A 9,174-nucleotide genomic window follows, 5' to 3' on the forward strand; every position below is an offset into this window, starting at 1 on the left:
CTTTCTTCCCTCATACAATTGGGCCAGGCCATGAAATGGTACTGCCCACACTTGGTGTGGGTTTTCTATACTGTCTCAGTTAATAAGCAAGAAGACAACCCTCACCCCAATGATGCTATACCCCAAGCCAAAGTAAGCAATTCCTCATGCATGCTCTCCTTCCAAGTGATTCTATGCCCTAGCAAGTAGGCATTTAAAGATAACCATCAGGGGGCTGGGGTATAGCTTAGTGATAAACCATTTGCCTAGCATGCTCAAGGCCTGGAGTTCAATTCCTAACAACATATACAGACACCAAAATTATAAATAAAAATACACGTATGTTTTTATGCTGTATGTTAAAACTAACCAGGAAAAGCCCTCTTGTCTTGTTGGGCTTCATAGAAAAGACCAGACAGCCTTAGGTCTCATCTGAAGACTTAACCAAGGGAGACTCACTTCCATGGTCACTGAGGAGGTGGTAGTTAGATTGAGTTCCCTGCAAGCAGTTATACCCAGAGTCTCAGATTCTTTCAGAATAAGGTTAGCCAGAGGGTAAGTTACCATGAAGCTGCTGGTCCATCAAAACCAAGAAAGGAGAGAATTTCTGAAGAGAACAAAAACCTCTATCAAATGCAACATGTCACAAATGTGAAAATGACAACCACAACCTCTATCATGTTTCATTGTCTACAAGGTCACAAGATCATGCTTCATTCAAAAGGGAGAGATTAGAGACTACATAACAGGAATCAGGGGTCCCTGTGACCCTTCCAAAGTCTGTCACCAACACTGCCTTAAGCAAGATACAGACCAACACACCATTCTTCAGACACATAGAGTGAAACCATAAATATGACAAGATGAATGAAAAAAGTCCATAGCACCAGCACCATATTTTCAATTGGGGAAGATGAACCACATAAATTAGGAAAGGCCTCTCTCTCTCTCTCTCTCTCTCTCTCTCTCTCTCTCTCTCTCTCTCTCTCTCTCTCTCTCTCTCCCTCTCTCTCTCTCTTTCTCCTGTTGTTTTAAAAAGAGGCAACTGAAACTGAAAGGAGGAATCTGGAGGTGGATCTACATGGTTATTCTTTAAATTACGTATTATCTCCTTTCCTCTCTACCTCTGAGTCACCCATTTACATCACTGAGTTATTTGAGGAACAGGATATTGAGAACATTCTATTTCTCCTCTGACCAGCTCACTGTAAAAATGTGCACAGCGTGTCTTATCTCTCAGCAGAAAGGAAGAATGCCTTCAAAAGAACAAGATAGCCATCATTTACAACCTTCTCATCCAGGGGAACATCACCTTCATGGTAACAAAGCAGAAAGGGCTTTAAATGGAACACAGACTTAAAAATTCTTGAAAGAAAAACAGTGCAGTTGTAGAAAAAAATTAACTAGATGCAAAGGAGAAAGCCCTACACAAATTAGCCCAGGCTACAGATATTTAATTTATTGTTTGCCTTTTCTCTTCTGGTTTTACTTTTATATTGAGGTCTTCAGTTCATTTGGAGATGAGTTTTGTGTGGGCTGGAAGATAAAGATTTTGTTTCATTCTTCTACATGTTGACATCCAATTTCCCCAGCACCTTTTGTTCAATAGTGTATCTTTTCTCTGGTGTTTGTTTGTTTTGGGCATCTTTAACAAAAACTAGGTGGTTGTAGTTGCACAGTCTTGTACATGGATCTTTTATTCTATTCCATTAGCTTACAGATTTGCTGAGTGCAAATAACATCCTGGTTTTATTGCTGTGAATCTGTACTGTAACTTGAAATCAGGTATGGTGATTTCTTCAGCAGGATTCCTTTTGTTCAGAATGATGTTGGCTATTCTTGATCTTCATGCAGTCACTGCAAAGAAATGAATAAGTAAAATCTCAGTTAATTCATCTCTTAGAGATGAGAAATTTGGAATATATGAATTTATATGCATTCATATAAAACATTAAAAATATAGTGCTTGAAAAATAAGAATAATATTTTGAGGACATATTACTTCATTAGGGAAAGCCCAATTTTATATAAATTTTTATATATTTATATATAATTTTATATAATCTTTTTCATATAAGATGTTTTGCAATTCCTCATTTAACTGTCATAGTGATGTTTATTTACCCCTATGATCTACCAGATATGTCTATCTTTGTCTTAAATCTAAGGTCTTCCTGAGGTAACTTCTGTATATATGGCTTATCAATTACAAATTCCTTTGGTTTGCTTTTATATATATATTTGTTTTGTTTCTCCTTCAGTTGTGACAGGTAGTTTTGCTGGGTATAATAGTCTGGGCTGGTAGCTGTGGGCTTTCAAAATTTTAAACATCTTTCCAAATCCTTCTGGACTTTAAATTTTCTCATGAATAATTAGCTCTTATTCTGATTGACATGGCATTATATGTAAAATACCCCTTTGTCTTGCAGTTCTCAGTGTTCTTTCTTCTCTAATTTTAGTGTTTAACTATAATATAAAGTACAGAGTTTCCTTTTCTGGTCTTGCTTATTTTCTGTTCTTTATGCCTCTTGTGCTACCTGTATTGGTATGCCTTTGCTTAGATTTGAGGAATTTTGTTCTAGCATTTTATTGAAAATATTTTCTATTTCTTTGTAATGAAAGCACTTTCCTGTTAGGTTCATAATTTATATTGGTGGTCTTTTAGTGGTGTCCTAAAACTTTTCTGAGCTGCTGAGCTCAGTTTAGGAGCAGGAAACTAATATCACACACAGTCAAAATCAGTGCTATGAATCTAATGAGAATTCTAGAGAAAACGTTATGACTCTGGTCACTTCTTGTAATCAACTCAAACAAAAGAATAATTCATTACATAGTGTGAAATTGGTGGTAAAAACTCATGCAGCCAGTTTGAAAAAAACAAAAATATGAGTTTTACAGTGATAACTTCTTTTTTTTTCCAAAATCTTTTATAGTTTCTGATCTGTCCTGGGAGGGTTTCCTAGTTTCACTTCTGTGGCTGTGATAACATACCTCAATGAAAAGCAGCTTAGGAGAGAGGGGGTTTATTCAGCTCACAATTCTAGATTACAGTCAATCCATCATTGCAGGGAAATTAATGCAGAAACCTGAGCAGCTAGTTACATCCCCAGTCAAGGGCAGAGAGAGAACAAATGTATGCGTGTGTACTTTCTTAACTCACTGTTTGTACTCATACACAGTTCAGGGAAGAGCCTATGAAGTGATGCTGCTTATAGCAGGCTGGGGCTTCCCACATCAATTAATATTTGTAATGAAGACAGTAACCCACAGAAATGCTCACAAGCCGACCTGATATAGACAATCCCTCACTGAGACTCTTCTGGGAGGTTCTAGAGTGAGGAAATTTACTACCAAAACTAAGCATCACAAAAAAATCTTGGAGGTCTCTGGGAGGCCTACTACTTTTGTCTCTCATCCCCATATAATTGTCAAAAGTTAGGTCAAAATCTAGTAAATGTAACAAACTTTTTTGCTCTATTTGGGTTTGAAAGGATTAGAATTCCAGTTCAGAATCCATCAGGATTAACAATCTCTTGTTCAGAAGAACAAAGCAAAAATAGACTACCCTTATTAATATGGCAATATAGCCCTTCTTCACCTTGTATGTGGAACAGGTCTTGATATCCAGCACTTATTACCTTTGTACCAGGAAAAGGAAAACACTCTCTGGAGACATGGACTATATTACAGATCTTCCACAGTGCAACAAATAAAATTTTTGAAATTAAAATTTAAAAGTACTATGTATATTAAAAGTAACATCTTATAACCAAAACACTAAAAGGTGGAGAACAGGGGTGGGGAGGATCTTAAATAACCATAGTAGTGGAATTCCAGATACGTCCTTCAAAAATATGGATAATGCATTTATGGAAGTAGATGAGTCATTGAAAAACATACATAAAATTATAAATAATTTTAAAATATTAGTCTATTAATCATGAGTAAAATTAAATCTTTTCTCCCCTATTTTGTTCTGGGAAGGTAATCTTATTATAGCAACAGAGAAGGTAACTAATACACCAGGCAATATTCATCTGAAAGTCCCTTCATTTAAACCCACAGCAAAGAAACAAATGAATCTATGATGAAAGAGTTCACCTAGTTTTGAAGTATGAGGCATACTGAGAAGGGAAAGATGAAAGCCTCCGTGGACTACCTATACTCCACCCTGACCTGACCATCACATGGTCTGTGCATTTATAAAAGGTCATTGCACTGCAAAGTCGAGATTGTGAACTTTACTGTTCCACACACAGATTCTATAAGAAGAAACTGGGTTGTGGAAGGATAAGTCTCACCAACCTGGTTGCTCTTATTGAAAAGCCATTACTTCCTTAAGGCATATTTCATGTTCTCTGGTGCTAGAATTCTGGTTCATTTCCTTGCTCACTGACTAGCCCTCAAAGATGACTATGTTCCAATGAGAAAAGATAAGTGAATTCTGTTTACAGGTAAAAGCACTCAGAAGGTTTATTGACTGCCCTGCCAGTAAACACGGGGACTAAATCAATATAGAAAGTATACTAAAATTTATGGAGTAATAACGCAATAAAAAGTCTTCAAGCTGTTTACAGCCTACTTGAAGAAATACAACATCCTGCAATATATACAAGAGCTAGAAAATGGCAGACAAGCAAATTCATACAGTGTCACAAAACCAGCTTTCTCTCAAAACTATAAAATAAAACCAAACTTTCAGTTCCAAATCAGCTTTCAGTTTCTTAATTCACTTTCATTTCTAGGAAAAAAATAAAGACTAATTGTGATGAACTTGTTAAAATCCAAGCACATTTCTATTTTTTAGAATGATTTTTTTCAACACTATGATTATAAACAAATTCCTTTTCATTTTGATATATATATATATATATATATATATATATATATATATATCAATGTTTTGTTAAAACTATCATTAAACCTGCTAAGTGAAATTTAAACTATTAATCAGAGAAGAAACTAGCTTTATTGTTCATAGATAGAAATAATAGAAAGAGTCCCATCACTTCCCTTAAAATAAAAGGACCTATAGAAGTGGAATGTGGATATTAAGATCAGGCTATGCCCTGCTCTAAGTTTGCATCATGCCTTCATTAGGCTTGATGTTTGAGTACTTGGTTAGTTGGTGACTCAGTTTGGGTAGGTTTCAGGCATGTGGCCTAGCTAGAGTAAGCATGTCACTACTGGATGCAGGCTTGGCGGTTTCAAAACCACACACAATTCCCACATTGTCCTTTCTGTTTCGTTTGTAATTAAGATGTAAATTCTCAGCTTGATGTACCAGCTACCATACCTGCCTGCTTCAATTCTTCTTCTCCATACTAGTGATGAACTTTTATTCCCCCTGAAATCATAAGTCCAAATAAAACCATCCTTTTATAAATTGCCTTTATGGTGGTGTTCTATCACAGCAATAGAAAGTAAATAAGGCATTCCATACTGTGCATAACAGTGTTTTATTCAGGCTGTGCCTTGCCCTGAACAATTCCATTTTTCAAGCAGCTTTTGGTTCTGTCTGGAGGGTAGAGAACAATTGAGACCTGGATGGACCCACAAACACTACCATCTGCCTGATTCCACCCACTTGGCACAAGATGGTAAATGACTTATTTCTCGTAGTAGAAGGCATGGCAGCCTGTAAATTAACCTGGGTGAACTGAGATTGTAGGGTACATGTACATATTAAAATCTTATCAGAGTAACCAGGCTCAAAGACACACAAGACTGAGAAACAAGTGTAACTTCTTCACCTGTTTCCAACAAAACAATGGGGACCTGAAATTGTCATGGCATAGACTACCATAAACCTGTCACTTGATTCCTGAGATGTACACTAAGAAGTAGCAAGCAGATGACTCTCAACTGTCCCTGGAGACTTAGCTCAGCTCCATTAGTTGCTATTTCCACAGCCCACTCAACTTCCATCTTCCTGTCTACTTCCTCATTTGTGTGGACCTGGATCTGTCATTCTGTCTCTGACACAGTTCCTCACTTTGACCTTGAAGCTTGGCTGAACTCTGCCGCTTTTGCTTTTGACTCTGAGCCTCTCCTCAGCCTCAGCAGCAGCTATCTTATCAATACAGAATCTACTTTAATTTCTGCCAGCCCACTTCTGAAACTTCTTGAACTCTTTTATAATCTCTTTAACTTGTAATTTATTCTGGAAACCACCAATGCACATGCAAATGTGTTTACATGTGTGATGTGTTATATAAAAGATAATATTAACAATTAAGACCAGAGTAAAAGAACCTGCATCTACCTCAGCCAGATGACCAAGGTTGCCAGAATTATCTGAAGATTGCTGCAATTGAAACTGCTGGGCCTTGTGAAGACACTGCCTGGATGGTCAACCCAGAAACCTAAGATAGAAACAAACATGACAAGCAAAAGGGGGGGGGGGGCAATGAAATGATCCCTAATGATACTTTGCTATACTCACAGACCAGAGCCTAGCATAATTGTCATCAGAGACTTCATCCAGCAACTAATGGAAACAGAGACCCACAGTCAAACATTATTCAGAGCTCAGGAAATCCTGCAGAAGAGGAGAAGGAAGAACTGTAGGAGACAGAGGGGTCAAGAACACCACAAGAAACCCAACAGAATCAACTAACTTGGCTCATAAGGGCTCACAGAGACTGAACTGACAATTAGGGAGCCTGTATGGGTCTGACCTAGGATTTCTGCATATATGTTAGGGCTGTGTAGCTTTGTCTTTTGTTTTGTTTTGTTTTGTTTTGTTTTGTTGTTTTTTTTTGTTTTTTTTGTTTTTTGGGTTTTTTTTTTGTTTTGTTTTGTTTTTTTGTTTTTTGGGGGGTTTTTTGGTACTCCTAAAGTGGGAACAGGAGCTGACTCCAACTTTTTTACCTGCTCTTGGGGCCCTTTTGTTCTACTGATTTGTCTCATACAGCTTTAACATGAGGGGAATTGCATAGTGTTATTGCAACCTGATATGCCGTGTTTGGTTGATATCCCTGGGAGGCCTGCCCTTTTCTGAAGGGAAGTGGAGGAAGAATGGATTAGGGGGAGAAGAGAGGTGAGGAAGGGAACTGGGAGGAGAGAGGAAAGGGGAAACTGTGATTGGGATGTAATATGAGAGAATAAATTTACAAATCAAAAATATTTCTGACATTAATGTTTATCTGTTTCTGGCATAGCACAGTCATAACAGTGGGGTGTTAGGAGTCCAGCATAAGAACTTCACAACACAGCTTCTCTGTATTTTTGGTGAGCATTCTTTCCCTAAGGAGATATTAACCTCCATCCCCTCCCCCTAAATGGTCCCAATCACAAATACAATGCTACCAAAGTCTACTCTAGGGAATAAACTGAGCTGCTAGTTTCACTTACAGAGCATGGGAGAGGGTCTGCTTACAGGGGCATGGGCAATTCAAAAGCTGCTGGGATGGAAAGCTTTACTCAGCATGAATGATGGCTTCTCAGTTGTCAGACATATGGGTTTACTTCCCTTTAATTTCCCCCAGTCTATACACTCTAGTGTCTCCTAAGAACCTGGGCTCTCTGAAATTATGGCAAAATTGTTCAAAATGCTAGAAGATGCAGAAAGATTAGCCATAATCTTAGGTAAAGGTCTAATGATGTCTACCACCTTCTGCCCTGAGTGAATGCCAACAGTCAAGAGGCCTGGTTGTGATGGCTGCTCTAATGGTTAATCTGAGGAAGTGATGGCTTTTTTCTTTAGGAGGGATGGTGTTGTGTTCTATAACTCTAGCCTAGCCACTTCTCCTGGCTAGTTACCTCAACTCTGGTTTAACTCCTGTTCCAAAGTTCTGTCATGTAAAATACCCATACATGATGCTTTAGGTTGCACTCCAATGAACTTGGATGAATTTTGAAGGACTCCTTAAAATTAATACAAGATGGTAGTTACTACTATAGTTTTTTCTGGCAGTGAAAAGATGCTCCATTGAACACATGGTTAAATATGAAAAGCAAGTACTGACACCCATCTCTCTTTCCTACTCCCACTAAGGCGTAATACAGTTGAGATCTACCACTCAAGGGTATTCTTTGTTGCAATGAGGCAGTTCAGACAACCTGAACTGGGAAAAGGACCATGTGGGAAAGGTAGTATCAGTTATCACTGCCTCTACCAGCTACTGGACATGGCAACCAGTGATAATACAGCCCACCTAGTGCAGAAAACTTCTAGCCTTCCAGTTGGCATCAGGTATTGTGGGGAACTGCTTGAGCAAACTCTAAAGTTTTAAAATAGACACAGAACACTCCTAGAGAATGTGCATGGCTTTGCCTGATGCTTTATGCTAAAAACCAGTGGAACCGAGATATGCCCTGCATTTATTTTATTGGTTGATTCTCATCTTTGTTTTGCATTAAGTCTTTTCAGCAGTAATGAGCTTTCAAAAGGGAATGCATATGTAATGAATTAAATGTAATTTCCATTTTATATGAAGGCTCACAATAAAGGAGACATTAAAAGAAGAGAGAGAAAGAACAGAATAAAAGGTCTGTGATGAATATATAACTTGTACAAGATGTTCTTCATTACTCAGCAGCTGCCTTAAGAACAGTTCCACATAACAGCTTCGAGACTCAAATCTATCAAGAATATGTCCTGATCTACTTTATTGTATTTATTCAAGATGACTGCTCCAAAATGATGATCAAGTAAACCCATTTTCAGAGCTGGAATCCATCACTCTGGGAAGCATGACTTCATCTCAGTTCAACGACAGCACTTTCAAAGTTAATGTCACTTGTTTGTGGTGCCAGATTTTCTCTGCATGTTAAAAAAAAAAAAAAAGTAGTGAAGTGATGGCTGCGAATGTGATGGTTCCATTAACTGCAGAGCTTGGCACACTGTGAGGTGAAGCTGGGTTAGTCACTGTCAGTGGAGGCTTCAAACGAAAAACAAATGGTGTTAGTTCTAATAACATTTGACTTTTCTTTTCATCTAAGTCCCAGTATTAGAGTGAAGGTGTTTTTGAAGAAGACTCAAAGATAAAACAGGCAGGGCTATTGTGAACGCCATTGTAAATTCTATTAAAAAATCCAAAATTGGAGGGATAGTCATATAGTTTTCCCCCTGCAGTGATGATGTGCATGCAGTTTTTAGTGGAGCATAGTGTAAGAAGTGGTGGTAAAAAATGATATTAAATTAAGAAATCTATGGAGCAGAAATGTACTACAGATTGATGACATGGTGCA

The sequence above is a fragment of the Arvicanthis niloticus genome, chromosome 3, assembly GCF_011762505.2.
Source record: "Arvicanthis niloticus isolate mArvNil1 chromosome 3, mArvNil1.pat.X, whole genome shotgun sequence".
Classification (NCBI taxonomy): domain Eukaryota; kingdom Metazoa; phylum Chordata; class Mammalia; order Rodentia; family Muridae; genus Arvicanthis; species Arvicanthis niloticus.